The 17,579-nt window shown below is 38.6% G+C and overlaps 1 long non-coding RNA gene across 1 annotated transcript in view; it reads left to right on the top strand.

Moving 5' to 3' along the window:
• The window catches only part of LOC130611483 (uncharacterized), a 44,621-nt gene extending 29,640 nt beyond the window's left edge, over positions 1-14,981 (top strand). The window contains exon 3 of the long non-coding RNA XR_008975245.1: positions 14,817-14,981. This is a non-coding gene — a long non-coding RNA (uncharacterized LOC130611483). The remainder of the gene's footprint in view (positions 1-14,816) is intronic.
• Positions 14,982-17,579: the final 2,598 nt, after the last annotated feature.

Raw genomic sequence — 17,579 nt, forward strand, 5'->3', positions numbered from 1 at the left:
CAGGCTGCAAGGGGCATGCCAGGCTACCTGCTGGTAACATCTCGAGCATTTCCCAGAGGAAAGCTGTTGGTGTCAAAAGCTTAATATTTTTTTTCTGATCTTCAAATGAAAACTTCAGGCAAATGCAGTCGGCAAATGGTAATCACTGCTGAACTGCAAATGAGATTGGGGTGACTCTGAGTGGGCTTTGTAAATTATATTGCTAAAACTAAGAGCTGCAGTAAACCCTTTGAATTTAATCTGAACGTTGGCTGTCATCAGTGGGTGAAAGATTTTAGGACATCTGAGCTTTAATTCTTTTAGTTTTAGTGGTAGAGTTTTTTTGGGAAATGAGAGAGAGAATAAAATGCTTCCATCACAACAACATAAACCATCAGCCTTTGGCAGGCTATTCAGAAGAGTTGACACATTAAAATGAATGTAATATCAATATGATAATCAAGGCATACAAACCTCAAAACGGTGCAAGCTCACTTTTTCCTTTTGACTCATTATTTATACAAATCTGCACTGCCATTCTGCAGTGCTTACTACAGAAATACTGGTTTCCCCTGTAGCGCTGGCTTGCATCATTTTGCATGCTAATGCAATATTCTATTTCTAACTTGACGGTAATAGATTAGCGAATACATAAGGCTATGGTTCCTCTGCTAATGTGATTGCAGCCATGCAGAAAATGTGAGGTTTGTCTTAAACAGGCCAGCTTCTGAGTGTTCTCCTCATATAAAATTCGATGTAAATAATTTCTAATTTAAGTGTCTACTTTATTTTCTTCCTTTCAGCTTTGAAGCACTTTTTTACTTTTCAGAAAAACTCGATGTTTACTGTTAGTGGAGGAGGGTGGAAGTTAGTGCTGTTTGCCTTTGTCAGCTAATTATTTCAACCTTTGTCATTCTCCCCTTGAAGGGGAGGTGTATTTTAATTATTGCATGAAAGATTTATCTTGATTAGAACAGAAGAGCTTCAGTGTCTTTTCCAGAGAGGGAATGGAAACTTTTACATTTGGCCTTGGCTCCTCGTCTTTCTGGCACATCTGTACAGATGATGGTGAGTTATACTGTAACTCCCCTTGTTTCCAAACACCAAGTCATAGGTGGCATTGTAAAACTCATGTATAGTCTGCTGGGCTCTGAGTGTGACAGGGAAATTGAAGTGATTTTATTTTTTTGTTTAAAAGTAAAAAAAAGGCGGAAGAAGGCCCTTGTAAGGTCTTCTAAGAGATAAAGTAAGCTGTTTTAATGATGTAATCAAACCAAGCCTACACAGCATGGGATGTACATAGTACGTTAACAGTGTCTCTCTCTGGGCCGTAAGCCCTGGATGTGAAAAGCTGTGTGCCTGACTTTCCTTGCCTGGTGACCAGTACCAAAGTATTCACATGAGCAAGTCCTGCCTGGTGCTTACCTCAAGAAAAAGACAGGAACAAAGGGAGGGTTTGGAGATGCCAGAAGCTGGGATATGGCTACAACACAGTGGGTGCCCCACTGATGAGTTGGGGTGGCTTTGAACTGTGTTGGGTGTGCAGGACATCGCTAGCACTGTGTGCTGCTGGACAAGTGACCCCTGATGTCCTGTTTCCTCCCATGGTTGGTGATCTGGTTGATCAAGTGGCCCCATGACAGTGCAGTGCTGTCAGGGAGGTGGTCCTACCACAGGAGCTACATCTACCATGGTTGTTAATTGTTTCTACACTGCCCAGTCCAGAGATACTATGTCACAAGCTCTAATGTCTTTGGGTTGTTTTCTCAGAATAAGAAGGAAATAGATTGGGCACTGTTGAAATTTCGGATAGGCTGCAGAGATGTCAAGGGGAGAATAGCCCTTCTGAAGAATCTAAATTTTTTAAGCAGAGACCGGGCAACGCATTTAAGTAAGTCATTTAGGGTCCAGCCCTCTCCCCACTAAAACCTCATAGTTTTTAGACTTTGCATTTTTATGGTTATTTTTTTTCCATCAAGGATTGCTCATGTTGAGGGGAAAAAAATTATGTGTATATCAGTTTGCTTTGGGCTAATCTCAGGATGAGATACAATAGCTTAGGATCTGAGAAATAAGACTACTCAATTCTATCTTTCAGTTCTTTTATGTATTATAAGCAGATTCACTTCACTCATAAAATATCCTCGTACACTTTTTAAAGACGATTCTCTGTCTATTTCTATTATTCACAGGGCTTTGATATCTATGTGTCAAAGAAATCCAGACAAAAAATCACCTTACAGCTGAGAGCAAGTGTGGAACATTTTAGCTGAAAAAGAGATATTTATTTTTTTTTTATTAAGATATAAATAAGAATATGGATTATATTTGAAGCTAGTTCTTATTTATTCAGCACCTGCAGCCATGGTTGTGTTTTACAGAATAATGTAAAACTTATCCCTTTATTTTATAGAGCAGTTTCTCTTTGCCTCTGTAGACATCAGTGATTGGAGTGAATAACATTAATTTAATCCTGTCCCTTTCCACATTCATGACAGCTTCTCTACTGACTATGGTGAAGCCAGAATCTGTCTAATATGTTTTAACTTGGGTGTCAGACAGAACTTAAACCTGGGTAAAGCTGTTTCTTGCCAGTGTTCTCATTTTATTTTTACTTATCTGTGGTTCTCCAGCATGTAATAGGATGTTTATCCAGACTTCCGGGTGCCAGCAGGAGTGTTGCATGAAACAAGAGCTGTTTGATCTTACCTTTCCTCTCTTAAGAGGTATCCTGCCCTATACAAAACATGGTGAGGAAGTTGTCCTTGTGTATGTCAAACTCTAGTTCTGGTGGGACTCAATAAAACCGTGGGGACAAAGCCCTGCTGAGGATCTGCTCCCCAGCCACTGACCCTGGGCTCCTGGGAAAGCAGCCTGTGGTTTCTCTCATTCCCATCTGGTCTGAGCTGATGGTATCTGGCTCAAGCCAGACGAAACCTGCCCTAAGACCATGGTCTAGGGTACAGTTGAAATAATCAACTCATAAAAGGAAGACACAGCTAGATGATTTATAGCTATATCCTCTTCTTAATGAGTTAGGTAGAATCATAGAATTGACGAGGGTAAGGAAAAACCTTTGAGATCGTCAAGTCCAACTTTTACCCCAGAGCCAAGGCCACCACTAAACCATGTCACTGAGGACCTCATCTACACATTTTTTGAATGCTTCCAGGGATGGTGATTCCACCACTTCCCTGGGCAGCTTTTCCAGTTCCTGAGTATCTTTTCAGTGGAGAAATTTTTCCTAATATCATCTAAACATCCCCTGGCACAGCAGGGAATGGTATTTCCTTTCCAAGAACTATGTTAAGTAATGTTTTATTTTCTCATTAGCTCCTTCAATAGGTTTTTTTTAATAGTATGGATTTTTAACATTAGACTTTTAACTTGGGACTTAATTTCCTATACTGACCAACTGTGATTGTAAAATAGCATTTGAATGCTGAATGCTGTAGTTTTAAAGTGGTGTAATAATATTACTAATTGTAATTTGAATTTCAGTACTAGAATTTTTCAGAATGAGTTTTTTATGCAGTTTCTTTTCCAGGTTACCCATTTTTTCTGAAGCTGCCCCCCAAAAAGAGGCAAAAAGAAGTTACCAGTCCTGAGGCTTATATCCACAGGCTTGACCCATGGCCAGTTGACATGCAGCCTAATCAGTCTATGGAGGAATATGCTTTGCTGCGTGAGCTTGCAGGCAGCCTTAAGTCTGATGTGGACAAAGTGGATTTTTGTTGGTCAGTTTTGGTACAGAACCATGTACCATGTGAATGTGCTTGCATGCTTACTAGGGTGTGCCCAAAAGCTAGCAGGGCTTCAGCATCCTACCAAAAAGAGAACAGTCATGTTGATTAGAAATCTCAACAGTGTATTCCTGTGGTCTAGGAAAGGAATGTAAATGTGAGGCATCTTTGTTACTAAAAGATTTCCAATCTCTAAAACACTAGAGATTTTGAGAATCAAAACGAAGTTCCCCAGAGTGCTTACAGGCATAAGGTTTCATATCTTGTCTCTCAGATGGAGAAGTGGATTAAGTTTGGCTTGAAATGTTAATATCACAACTGAGAAAGCTGCTACATCATTCAGCCTGACTCCAGAGGGAAAAGACCAATCACTTTAGAGTTAAGATGCATGAGTGAAAAAGTGCACATGGGCCAAGAATGATTGACGTTGAGAGGTATTTTATTTTTGCTCCATTGGATGATACCTGAGAAGCTCCCTGGGTTTAGAATAAATAAGGGTCACTGAAGAACACTTCTCCAGGCTGCTGCTGCCACATAATCTATGGGTGTGATAACAAATTTCCATACTCTGGAGAATGGGATGCTGTATTTAAACTGTTTAAACCGTGAACTGGATTATGCAACAACAGCTTCCTTTTAGCTAGCAGCAGTGTGTAAAATGTGTTTAGTGAGACTCGCTGGAAAGAGTAGGCTAAACATTTGGTTTTAAGGAAACTAAACCCAGCAGTCCCCTAGTTTCCACAAGCAGCTACCACATAATTTAGGCAATTGAATCTGTCATTCCAGATCCTAATCTGATAATGCAGTGGGAGTCCTACACCCATAAAAGTTATGCATTCAGGCTATGGTTTGGAGAGTCTGGGTTTATTGTTATATTCAATAAAACATGTCAGAATGGATTTCTTTTCAGGAGATGATATATAAGCACTAAGTCTGGGTTTTGTAGCTATTTCATGAAATATATTTGTTCAAAAGTATCTTAAAAAGTTAATGCAGTTAAGACTTTGCTCAGCCAGGTTGTGCGACCTCCAAATATAAATGCAGTTTCAATAGAGTGACATCTCTCATAAAAGCTGAATCTGTCTTTCTTGAAATTCAGTTTTTGAAATGAGAGCTGACAATTGCTTGGACTGTCAAAAGTATCTTGGCCAGTTTAGTCTGAAGACAGTCACTGTGTGACTTTTCCTTTTTAGGTTGCAGAAGGCAAAAGGTCACGGGGAGGAAAGTATTTCTCTCCTATATCAGCACTTGCATTAGCTCTCATTAGGAAATTCTCTTTGTATTCACATCTCAGCTCTGGCAATGCCAGCTGTAGGCTGTGTAATGAATCTGTACAGGGGCTACAGGGAAAGGAAATGAAAGATAATAGTGTTGAAGCCCAGAAAAGTCACCCAGTGCAAGAGTATTATCTGTCTGAATCTGGTAATTCTATACCTGAATAGTATTTTGGGCTTCAGTTGTACTGATAACTGTACAGCAGGTTCCTATTCGGACATCAAATGAAAATCAGAACTTTTAGCTGGCTTTGTTTGGTTGACTTGAATCACCATCTTAGGTGAATGCTTATTACTTTTCCACCATGTTTTTTTTCTAAGAATTTCTCTCCCTCCCCTCCCCCCTTTTTTTTCTTAATTGGAAATAGTCCCATTTAGAGGTGTTAATCATCACATTAAAGACACTTTAGCGGTTGCGCTAAAGTGTTTTTTTGAAAAATCTGTGCTCCCAAAGCCTAATTTTCCCCATGTGTTAGTACAGTCACTTGAACCTCAAAATTCTGCAACTCTGGGAAAACTTCCTGCTTGTAAGAAGATGACAGTATCAAAAGTTGTATGAGTGGTTGTTTCTCAGCTTGTTCAGTGGTAGTTCCAGAAGAATCCCGTATGGCTTGATTTTGATGGTTTTGATATTAACCTCTACAAAGTATGCTACTTACAGAATGCTGTATTCAGTTTCTATCATAATTTGATTTCTATATTGATATTTAAGAATTCATTTTCAAAATTATGTGCCTGTAAAGGACTGAATAAGGCTGCAAAACCAGGAGAAAATTTCTCACTTTTTTAGCATATATAAAAGTACAAATTAAGGGATTCCCTTAGTATTCATGGTGTTCGCTTCTTCACTGCCAACACACAAGTATCAAAATGCATAGATTCTCTTTCATGCCTGGATTTCTGATCCTGCTGAGAAACTATTGTACTGCTTGTGCATCAGACAAACATACACATGTGCATCCCAGGAGACTAGGAAGAAATGGTTTCTGGGTTTTCTTAGCACTCCTAAAGCTGTTAAAACCCCTCAAAGAACTATCTTGTAGATACCACCATCAGCAGAGGAGGTGGCCAGATTTTTAGCAGCTCTTAACTTCATGGCTTGAAATAACCCCAAATTGCATTTGAATGATTTGAAATAGTATTTCTTAGTGTTATTTTATATATTGAGCTCTTCAGAAAGAATCTCGTTGAGCAAGTTTGCAAAAGCATTTCTAAGATGAGCACTGTTGGTCCTCATCTTACTAGGGCAAAACCCACAGCACATTGAGCTACAGAAGGCACCTGAAGTGCTATCACAGTGTTGTGATAAATATTAGCATTGCTTATAAATTTTAATTTTTCTACATTTCTGAAAAGCAATTATATTTAGGAGTAGGAGGTGTAATTCCATGCCTAAAGTCTGTAGTAAATCTCTATACTTTTTTTAGTTTTGGCACATTAGAGATTTTTTACATATACAAAGAATGGTTTGGTTTTTTTTCTTTTCTTTTCCAAATGCTGGGTTGGAAGTAATTTATGCCAGTTGGAAATCAAGCATAAACAATGTGTAGAGTTAGATCTACAGTTCTGCAAGTGGAGAGTGTACAGGCTACGAATAGCCATATCGAGACCAATTGCTTTTGTGTAACATCCTTTGTTTGCTGGGCATTGTGTGACAGTGATATATTCAATGTGCTCTTTGCCTGGTATTTGAAGCATGGAACTCCCTGGAAATGGTTTTTCTTTTCTGAGATGACAACCGATTTATAGTAATTAATGTGATAAGTACAGCAGCTATAGCAGTCTCTAATTCCTTACTCTTAGAGCTAGAAATGATTAGAGATAGATATATCTTAAACCACTGTATCTCCTGAGGAAAAGCCCTTTAAAATGTTTCATTCTTGTAGCAGGACTGGCAAAGACAGTGATCAAAGGAATTTTCCTTTGCTGGAGGGAATTATTCATGCTGGACGGAATGGAAAGAGTAAATGTAGGCTTATTTTAAAGATACGAATGCCATTTTGACTCTAGGCAGTGAAAAAAGTTTTGTGGGTTGATCCAAGACTGCCTTGGCCCAGGAAGAAGGGTGTCTACAGGCTCTGTCTAGTGTGGATGAGCTTACTGCAAATGTCAACCGAGGATTAGGAAAATGGAGAAGTAGTTTGGGAAGTGATACTGTTAGTAGTGCTTCTGCTGGGGAGGGTTTATTATTTTTCATTATGAGATATAAGACTGGAACAGGAAGCATTTAAGTGTGCAATGAAATATGTTTTTAACTAAATGTATAATTTGGGAATATATGTGCTATGGTTATTTAAGTGCTTTCAAAATTGCAAACAATTTTTTTCTCTATTAAATAGATCATCACTGAATTAATAATTGAAATTAATTTCTAGAACCTTTGTTTGATTTAAATTAACTTATTTTTAAAGAAAAGTCCTAAACTGAACACAACTGAGGTACTTTGTTGGATACACTTAACCATCTACAACCAAAGTTTATTTATACGTCTAATCTGGATGACAAGCTAATAGTGCTCTTTACGTTTTACAGCCTTTTCTGAGACAGCCATGAAAGCTGTTGGATGGCAGTTTGACTGTTTCACCGGTATGGATGTTTTTCCTTGAGATTAGCCTGCGGTCGTTACCTGACAGATGAGATTAGCAGATTAATTTTTGATTGATAGATGAAGGACTAAAGTGGATCTAAACCAAATATTCAGCAATTTTGGGTGGTTTAAAAAGAGGCCATGATTTTACTTGTTGAAAAGAGATTAGATCTTGAAAAGTACTGTGAAGCCAACCTGTTTTATTATCCTTCCCAGTAAGCACAACATTTACTCTGTCACATAATCACTAATAATTTAGTGTGTATAGACTTGCAGATGGTAAAGCTTTGTGTTGTTCTGGGTTGACTCTTCTGCCTGATTTAAAGACCATTGTGAAAGAGCTCTGAGGAGAATCCCAACATCTTTCACCACAAAGGTGAAAGCTTTGATGTGGGCACTGAAGTTAAAGCCTGCTGCAAGGACAGAATTAGGTAGCTAATTTCTTGTGAGTTTGACTTGGAATAAAGTAAAGATTATATTGAACATGACTCTGACAAGTGTTTATGGATGTTATATATCTCTCTTCCTCTTCTTTCTTTCTTTAAATAAATGGTATTTGCAAAATCTGAAAGTGCTTCTGAGGAAAATCAACAAGATGTGTGGTGCTTCCTGCATGTTTTAAACTCGGTTTCCTGTCAACTGTGTGGGGAGCTTTTCTGTGCCCCAGATATGTGCTAGATCTTTGAGGAATTCTATTCCAAATACTAAGATAAATCTCCCATCAGATCCACTTGCAAGATTGGTGTTCTAGCATTTAGCAAGTACCGTATCTCCTGTATTCTCCCTGCTTTCAGGCAGGCTGGCTTTTTTCATTGTGGAGCCAGAGTGGAGATCAGCCTTTGGCTACTGAAAAGCTGTGTGGCTGCTGTCCTGTGCCCACAGTGATGTGTTTGTGGCTCCCTGATGACTCTGGGAGAGGAGAAGTGGATGATACTCCAAAAGAGTGGCTTCCCTCACCACCTGAATTTCAGGTGATTGTAGTATAGGTTGCAGCGAGCACTTGTGAAACTCTGTTCTGCCTCAGATCTCGTGTTTGCAGGTATATTCCCATGCATTTCCTGGCTGTGTTGTGCCTTTTCTTGCTTAGCTTTAGCCAATATTTTGGAATGAGATATATCATCATTTTATATCTTGGAAGCAAATACATTTTTTATTTTTTTTTAAATCTGCCTAATTCCTATTTAATTACATTTTTTTAAAAACTCTTAGGATAGAGTGGTATATGCTCCTCATTGCTCCTGGGTGCAAGGAGCCCAGCTATTTCTAGCATGATGATGTTTACATGAAAAGTTATGAAGCTGCTGTTTTCACTCATGTGGAGTAATAGTTTTGCAGAAATCAGCTAGACTATTATTGAAGCAAAATACCACTCAGCATGAGGAAGGCTGGTAGGAGAAGGCAATGCACAGCTCAAAGCTTTAGCAAGTTCTTGTAATAACCACACTGTTTGTCTCCTTGTCCTAAATGGAGGCATCTGCACTGTGGCAGAACACAGGAGCATCCGTGATTGAAAAATGATGCCATGTGCTGATGTGTGTGCCGGCAAGCTCTGAGGACACATTTGACATGGTGTGCCTATTCTGTGAAGCAGCAATGAAGCAGTTAAGATAGATGGGAATCATGCAGCTAAAAATCCTTCATGTAGTTTGAAAACTCATCCAAGGTACTTACAGACCATTTTTATTGCTGTCCCTCAGGATTTGTGCACAGCTTCTGGAAAACACAGTGTATGCTGCTGATAGAGATACGTCTCCTTTTTCTGCCATCCAAATGCCAAACAAAGAGGAATGGAAACTAAATGGAAGCAGAGTGCTTTTGTTCATGAACTGAGACATTTGTGGCTATTTGTAAAATGCTGAGGAACTTGGTCTGCTGCTGAGAAGCAAAGATAACAAGTAAAACCTGTCACTGGCAGGGTATTTTGGGGTCAGCTTCAGTAGCAGGGTGCGTCATTCCCTGGATGCCCAATGCAGTGAGCAGGTCTTTGCCTAAACAACAGGACTGAGTTGCTCTTAAAAACAGTTTGACTTAAAGGAGCTGAGCATTACTTTGGCTGTTGAAATGACTCTCTGCTGAGTGATAAATAATGAGTCCAGTTTCACTGTGACAGAGCATCTGGCCTTGTGGTTTGTAAAACAAGGGCTGTGTATTTTTTGAATTAGTTAATTGTGAATAGCTATGCATAAACTGGGAGTTACTTCACTGCAGGAAGACTTTGGTATATTTGAAAAATATTATCAGCTTCTAAATCCAGATTTTATTTATTTTTAATTCAACCAAACAAAAACTTTTCAGACTTGGTTTGTTCTGAACAGGAGACTATGTTTTCTTTCTTTGAATACTGTCCTCAGAAGACCTTTTCAAAGACTCCAGCCATTACCTTTGTATCTAAGATGGGGAGTTCAGGTGGCATTCCGTGCTGACACTTTTCTCTGCACAGGGGTCTACCTCATACTAGCCATTGGTATAAGAACATTTGGGATTTTCTTTTGTGTTCTGTCAGAACAGTCACAGTCATTATTTGCAGGATATATCAGAGAATGGTCTTTTGTTGTGCTTCATTATTTGTAAGTAACTAATTGTAATAAAGGGTGGTCCTAGAGCTTATCTGGCATTACCTGTAGTTACAAGAAGAGACCCAACATGGACGTGTGGATTTTCTTTGCCTTTTGGTTTGTTTGTTTTGGTTTTTGTTTTTTTGTTGTTGGTTTCTTTTTGTGTGTGTGTTCATATGGGCATATGGGATATACTTGACTGAATCCATCTAGTTACACTGTAACCAGCGCTGCACCCATAGTATTGCAGTACATTGTAATTCTAAGACTAATGAATTACTATTGAATGCCTTTTAAATCTGTGTAGTGCCTTTTATAATCAAGTACACATCATGTTCTTGTACCTCTGGTTTTCTGATATGAATAAAGGTTTGTAGAAAGAAGTTTGGCTTTTTACTAGCTGGAAAAATCAAAGAAGCTCCAGATACTTATGTCAGATAATTCTTTTTTTCTTCCTTCTGTTTCAGCAAGAAAGTCAAAGTAATCAAAGTATCTATAAACACATTGCCATAATGTCTTAAATGCTAGCATAAGTCTAACTGTGGGCTCCAAAAGCAATCATTTTGTATAGAGCAATACTTGCTGCATTGCTAGATACATACTCCTTGGCTATCTGCTATACTTCAAAAATGTAAGATCATCTTTAAGTCTCATTGAGACAGGCCAAGGGAGGCTGGCTAGAGGGACATGAATTTAACATTTATAGAGGCACTTCTAATGTTAACATCCCTTTTAAAACATCAGCAATAAATGTTGGAGTAAGGTTTTCCTGGGAGGTTTATAATGGTAAATTAAACGTGTGTCATTTTCTGCTGCTGTTGTGGTCTGGTCTCACTAACTGGGCAGGACCGTTTTAACGCTCCACATAGTGTCTGAGTTACAGGTACAGCACTCTGGACTGCCTGGGAATCTTTCATTGCTACCTTTCTCCACATCCATTTGCAGTTTCACCATTGCAACGAAAGAGACCAATGAACAGAGAGAAAATGAAAGAGACTGTTGTATTAGAACACATTACTGTTCCCAAAATATATTGGACAATAAAATTGGTTCCTTGTTTTCATTACGAAGACACTATGGCTTATATTATATTATACAAATGAGACCATTCTTTTAACAATGACTGTAATGAGGATGATGTACTGAAAACCTTAGGTTGTTCATCTGACAGCATCAATATCGAAATTTTATATATTTTTTCTAATAGCATTTTATTAAATGAAAGTTTGCATTTAAAGCACAAAGATTTCTTTAATTTCAATCTGCTAATCAAAAATAACACATCAGTAGGAGTTTTACAGATGTTATATTGCTGGGCAGAAGAGGGCTACTTGCAGTGTAGCTTGAATTACCTTAGTAATGTGGCATTTCTACATTATGGTGGATATAAAAATAATTTTCCTAAATTAAGGGATGAAATTTTGAGGATAGAACTTAATTATTCTCTTTTAAAGATGTTTAACTGTTTAAGATGATGCTTATTTTTCCACAGATGGCCAATAGGATTTGTGAAGAAAATTAGGTTACCAAGTGGGAAGTGCTGGGAAACAAAGAAAAATGTCAGGATGCGGTGTGCGTAGGATTCAAGTGGCTGTAGTCATTGAGAGCATGATGTTAGACTAATGTTTGGAGGTTATTGTTTTGGGCATATCATCCTTTGCTTTATTTTTGTGATGTGATGGAGTAGAATTTATGTGGAAAAAGGTATTCAAGGTTCTCAAAATGTTTGCATTGCTGCTTTCCGTATGGATAGACTGGGTAGGATTTTGTTATTTTAACTGATTTTCACCAGTAAAATATTTACTGTTTGGTGACTGATGTGTCTACCACAGTGTTGATGTCTGAACAATTTTAACCTCTCTTTTCACTGCACTTGGCCCAAGTAATGAAAGGGGTATTATTGCATGTCAGAATTTTTTATACCAATGGGTACACACTTAAAATCAAATAGGGGTATGCATAGGTTTCTGATAAGGAAAATATGCATTCTGTTGTAAAGTTAAATGCATAAGACCTTGTTTTCTTTTAAGAAAAATAACATGATGGCTTAATTCTCCATTCCAGAAGAGCCTTCAGATCTGTCCTCTCTGCTCCAGTTACTCAGGATGCAGACCATACGCAGTTATTATGGGGAGCTCTAACAACCAACAAAACCTTTATCTAAACCTCCATATGGCACATCACTGAAGTATCTAGAAATGTGCACTTTTGTCTTTGGTCATTTCATACAGAAAATACAATTAGACTTGGCTGTCAAACAGATGAAATCTGTCATACTTCTCCTGTAGGAGCTGAACTTGGTCCAGCCCAATAAATACAAAAAAATGCCCATAAAATTGCAGGCAGAGCCTGTGGTTTCAGTGCATGCGGGCTAAGAATCTGTGGAGTCTGGCAGGTGTCACTTTTTGGCTGAACAGCCTGTTTTGTGATCAGTACTGTTTCCCTACTCCCCTACACTAAAAGCCACTGCAATAAAGCAGCAGATGGCTTTGCCACACCTTCCCTCAAAGGGCAGTTTCCTGCAGAAAATGGAGCTCTGTCGCTTTCTTAGGAATAACCTGAAAGTCAACATTTGTCCAAATTGTCTTACTAAAATAACCTTACAAAGTGATTTCTTTTTATTGTTCCTTCTTGTATTTTCGTACTTTTAATGTGGCCAACCTGTTTTAGACATGTCAAGAGGAGCAAAAAGCCACAACTCAATCAGAAGTTTTGTAATGTCTTGTTTTCTTGTTCCTGAGATATCGGGAATAGCCCATGTCTCACAGACCTGTTTGTTATTTGTAATCCTTTAGCTGATGCTAGACAGGCTTAATGCCCTCAAGCGAGGAGTCATGGTTAATTATGTGCCAGCAGCTTTGTCTTAGGTTATGTGGAGGGTTTGGGCAGTGTGCAGTTGTGCAGGTTCCTGGTTGTTGAATCCCATCTTTCAAGGATGAGGGCAACAGATGCCCTTTACAGACAGAAAAGGTGAAGAATAAAGCAATTTTGCAGACTAATGATCACCAGTGGTGTGACAGACAGTATATTATTCTTTTATTTCAGATGATTTCTGACAAAATGCCTTTACACGTGGGGGTGATGATTTTATTTTCAAAAGGGTGCAGCCCTTTCGTTACTGAATTTCTCAGTGCAGAAGTTCCTGCATTATAGTGTCTGCCAAGGGGTTTTGAGGGATTGCCTGTATTTTTCTTGACATATCATTGTATTATGTACTGTAAACCTAACAAGTAGGTGGAATTAACCGATCTTCACTGGTGTAATGACTATGTGTCATGACTTTGTGTCATGACAATATGTCATCTCGATCATGATTTGTGAGGATGAAATCCATTTGGTAAATTGATCCTTTAGGATGACATGTGTCAACATAGCATTATATGCCCTTTTTATTTTTTATTTTTTATGTCCTGTTCTACAAAAATGCTATATGACAGTTAACAACTACTTGAGTTTGTTGGTCTGACTTCTGCTTTCATCTCTCCAGTCATTCTGCTATTGCAGACAGTTCAGGAATTGTGCTGGCTGGTCCCCACGCGTTCATAACTGTGTGTCGTTCGTTAATTGTGTAGAGCCCTGACTCTACCTGAAGGAACAGCACTAGCTGGTAAGTCACTTAAAGATCACATAAAGATGTATTTGCTCTACATCTGCCAAATACACTTGACACTGTTTCTTATCTTACATTATGGCTGCCAGAGCCTGTCTCTGTTACACCACTGTGGTGACACATGGGCCCTCTTGGTCATTGTAAGAAGGAGTGTGTTAACAGCCTGTGCTTAACAGGCTTGGGACCATGTTATTTGCAGCCTGCTGGTGATCACAAGGTTGTGCTTGTGCCTTTGTGCATTAGAAGTGTCTTCAGGAGGTGGAGAGCCTTGGACCTTTGTGTGGTGCTGGGAGAGCTTTTTCATAGTGCTGCCTCAGGTTTAGCTTACTTTTTGCATTTTGGTCACTTGAATGGACAGCTGCCCATATTTTTAACTCTAGGGCTCAATCTGGTAAAATTTGTTGTTAAAGAACTGGTTTTTAGAGGCTTTCTCAAGCATCAGCTTCACAGCTTATTTTTGAGTAGGCGAGTGTCTGGACTACAGGAAATAGCTGCTACCATTAGGGTCAAAGGGGGAACACTGGCAGTGGAGTGGATGGAGGGACATGAAGTTGCTATTGCTGTCTTAATTCCAAGTATCAAGAGCAGAAGTTTCCTGGGAAAGTAGGAGGTGAAGCATGACTTCTGTCTATAGGTGGTGTGTATACTCAGTGGAAATAAAACTTAAATTTCCAGGTGCTGTTAAGGTTTTCCTAAAACCGTATTCAACAATATGATGAGGGGAGAGAGGGTGTGAATCACATTTTAGAGAGCTTCTTGCGTCTCAGTTTCCTTTCCTAGCATTGTGGTTTTGTTCATGGTTATGACAGCCCAGTCTTGACTTGTCATCATCTTCACTTGCAACGCTTCTATTCAGTATGAGATGTGTCACTTTGACAGGAGTCCATTCAGGACATTAATAGTGCACCAAGGAGTCTAGGATTAATCTAGAAAGACATATAGAATCCATTTAAGTGCAGTGCATCTCAGATACTAGCATGGTAAAAGTCAAACAATAGCAGAATGCTCTAAGGGGGTTATACATGCAGGTGTAGCTAATTCATGGGCTTTGTCTTCTCCTTTTTTCAGCTTCCAATAGTTTGTGCTGAAACTGAAAGGCAGCTCCTGGCAATTATTTGAAATTCTTGCTACTGTATGAAAAAACTTCAGCAAAACTGAGGGCGTGGAGAACAGTTCAACAGCAGATTGAATACAGGGTAAATGTAACTGTACGACTGTCATCAGCAACCTAGGGCACTGAGTCCTGTACCAAGAATTTTAAGCAGCAATGGAATAAACAATAAAATGTCCCTAGAAGTCTTTCTTTGATAAGCTGATAAGTGTGCTTTGCATTCTGCCTTGAAGACTGGTTTCTGTGAGGTTTGTTTGTTTGGGGTTTTTCCCTTCCCACTCCACCCCGCCTTTTTTTATTTTCTTTTTTTTCTTTTCCTTTCCCCATTTTTCTCCTCCTTTTTTATTTTTTGTTTTGTTTTAAGGCTATGATTTTAATTTTTTTTTTTTTTTTACTTGCAGTGAAACTGAGCTGATGGCTTCTTCCCCATCACAAAGACACTGCAAACGATTGCTTTCCTGTGCCTTTATTGCTGCTGGAAACTTTTTTAAAGATTAGTAGTCTGTAGTGCCATTTCAAGATTCAGACATTCATTCCATGCACCATTACCCATGGAAGAAGGAAAAATAGACCATTATAACTGTAAGTGCAATACTCTAAGCTAATGGACAGTATAAGAGATGTGTACTTTGCACATGCACACTATTCGTTTAGAGAGAGTGCATGACTTTGACATGCCTTCCTGTAATGGAAAAGCAGTTAAGAACATAGAGCATTCTTCTACAGAAGAGACAAAATTGCCACCCACCTATCTTATGTGGAAAGAACAAATTGAATAAGGTTTGCAAGAGAGGAATACCTCTAGGCTCAATTAACAGACATTTTGACACTAGAGTTCTAGTGTAAAGTACAGTAGAACCTATTTACTTCTTATTGATGGACAATTAGGATGGAAAGTGTGTGAATAAAATGGAATGTCCTTGCAAAACAGCAGCAAGAAAGCATCTCCTGTGTGATAATTCTAAGTGGTGAAGTGGTGCGCTTGTGGTCTTTCTGCTATAGTCTCCTTTGCTTTTACATGGTGGTTTTTAAGGCAGTAGCATGAACTTCATACACACATGCATGTGCACACATACAAATTTTTAATATATATATATAAACTTTGTAGTACTGTATATTCACAGATATTTCTTGCTTGAAATGGACTAAAAAGCGGGTCAATTGATGAATGACTTGGTTTTGGCCACATTCATATCAGCATTCTGTAAGATTTGCTTTCACATCATTAGTCTTTCTTCCCAAAGCTATTTTTATGTATTTTCTTGATTCACATGAAAGCCACCACTTCCATATGTTGATATACCACATTTAGTTTACAAATATTCAGTCCCATATGGACTTTTCCCCTCTATCTCATGGTACAAACAAAGCTAATCTTCCCAAGCAGTGCTTAGAAGTGACATCTTTCAGCTTGCACTGACTGCTTTCAAATACCACAGTATGTGCCAGGGCAGTAAAATGACCAGTTTCAGGCTTTAAATGACTGGGACCTGTCTGCAAAGTCTTTCAGTCTCCAACTATAACGTTTCATTTCCTTGCTGATCTGCTTATTGATAACCACAGATTACACATATCCTGTCTCTTTCTAAAGATGTTGAAACTGAATTCAGTTGTCCCATTATACCATATAGAAGGATATTCCTGTAGGCATTCAGTCTTTTTTTGTGTTGGGTCCAAGAGGTGTAAATAACTATATCCTCCTTGCAGGAGGGAGATAGAAAGGAAACCAGTTGCACAGCTTTCATGTGAAATTCTTAATCCACCGATTCTTAGTAGTTCCTTTCCTAGGCAACCTGTAGCTATAATCATATAGCCTTAATTTCCAAACTTTGACCTGACTAACGACTGAAAAACTTAAAAAGTTTTTGGGTCACAATAACCCTTCTGAAATTAGTGACATTTTGAAATGGCCTAGGTGATTTAGGTGTTTGAGTTTTCATTTTCTTTTAGAAGGCACTTTATGCACTACTTGGAAAATGCTTCTTGATCTGCTTACCAGTTTTTCCTTTTAACATTCACAGGCCGTCCAAATCTGTGTCTTTCTCCCAGTCATCTTAATCTACTTCATTCCCTTTCTCAGTCTTTTAAGGCACCTCGGTCCTTAGTTCATTTCCTCACCAATTTTAAACTCCCTGGTTCCTCAGTGTCATTTCCTTCCTAAAAAACTTTAGTTCTTAGGTTCTTCTCCTTGTCCTCACCAGGTAAGTCTGGATGCCTCAACTATTTTTCCAACATATCATTGACTGCCTTGTGATGTTGCTTCTGTAACATAAGGATGCCTGAGCATTTCTCTAGCTTTCTCTGCTAGGTTTTCTCTGACTACTAAAGATTTTGCATGGTCTTATCTTTGAGTCAGTGTGCTGTTAGATCTGTGGCTTTCTTAATGCTAGGCACATTTCAGATCTCTGTTAGTATGAAAAGAGCAGTTGACTCAACCGAGATTGCCACACCATGCTGAGATCTTAATAGTTTTAGCAAAAGCAATGTGATGATGGGGACTGACTTGTGTAAGAGAGAGTTAGTTTTAGTTCAGTGCACATATAGGAGAAGGACCTAGCTTGTCTCTCAGTTGGTTGCAGGCAGTGGTTCAATAAATATGATTAATAATGATACTTTATTGTATGAAATCTAATACCTTTTCTTTTCCAACACATTATATGAAAAACTGACTTGTGAATTTTATCACTGTATTTAATTGATAAGCATGGCAGGAATACTGA

This window comes from Pezoporus wallicus, unplaced genomic scaffold (assembly GCF_028554395.1).
Source record: "Pezoporus wallicus isolate ANWC-B61680 ecotype Strahan unplaced genomic scaffold, APGP_CSIRO_Pwel_v1 contig_6872, whole genome shotgun sequence".
NCBI classification, from domain to species: domain Eukaryota; kingdom Metazoa; phylum Chordata; class Aves; order Psittaciformes; family Psittacidae; genus Pezoporus; species Pezoporus wallicus.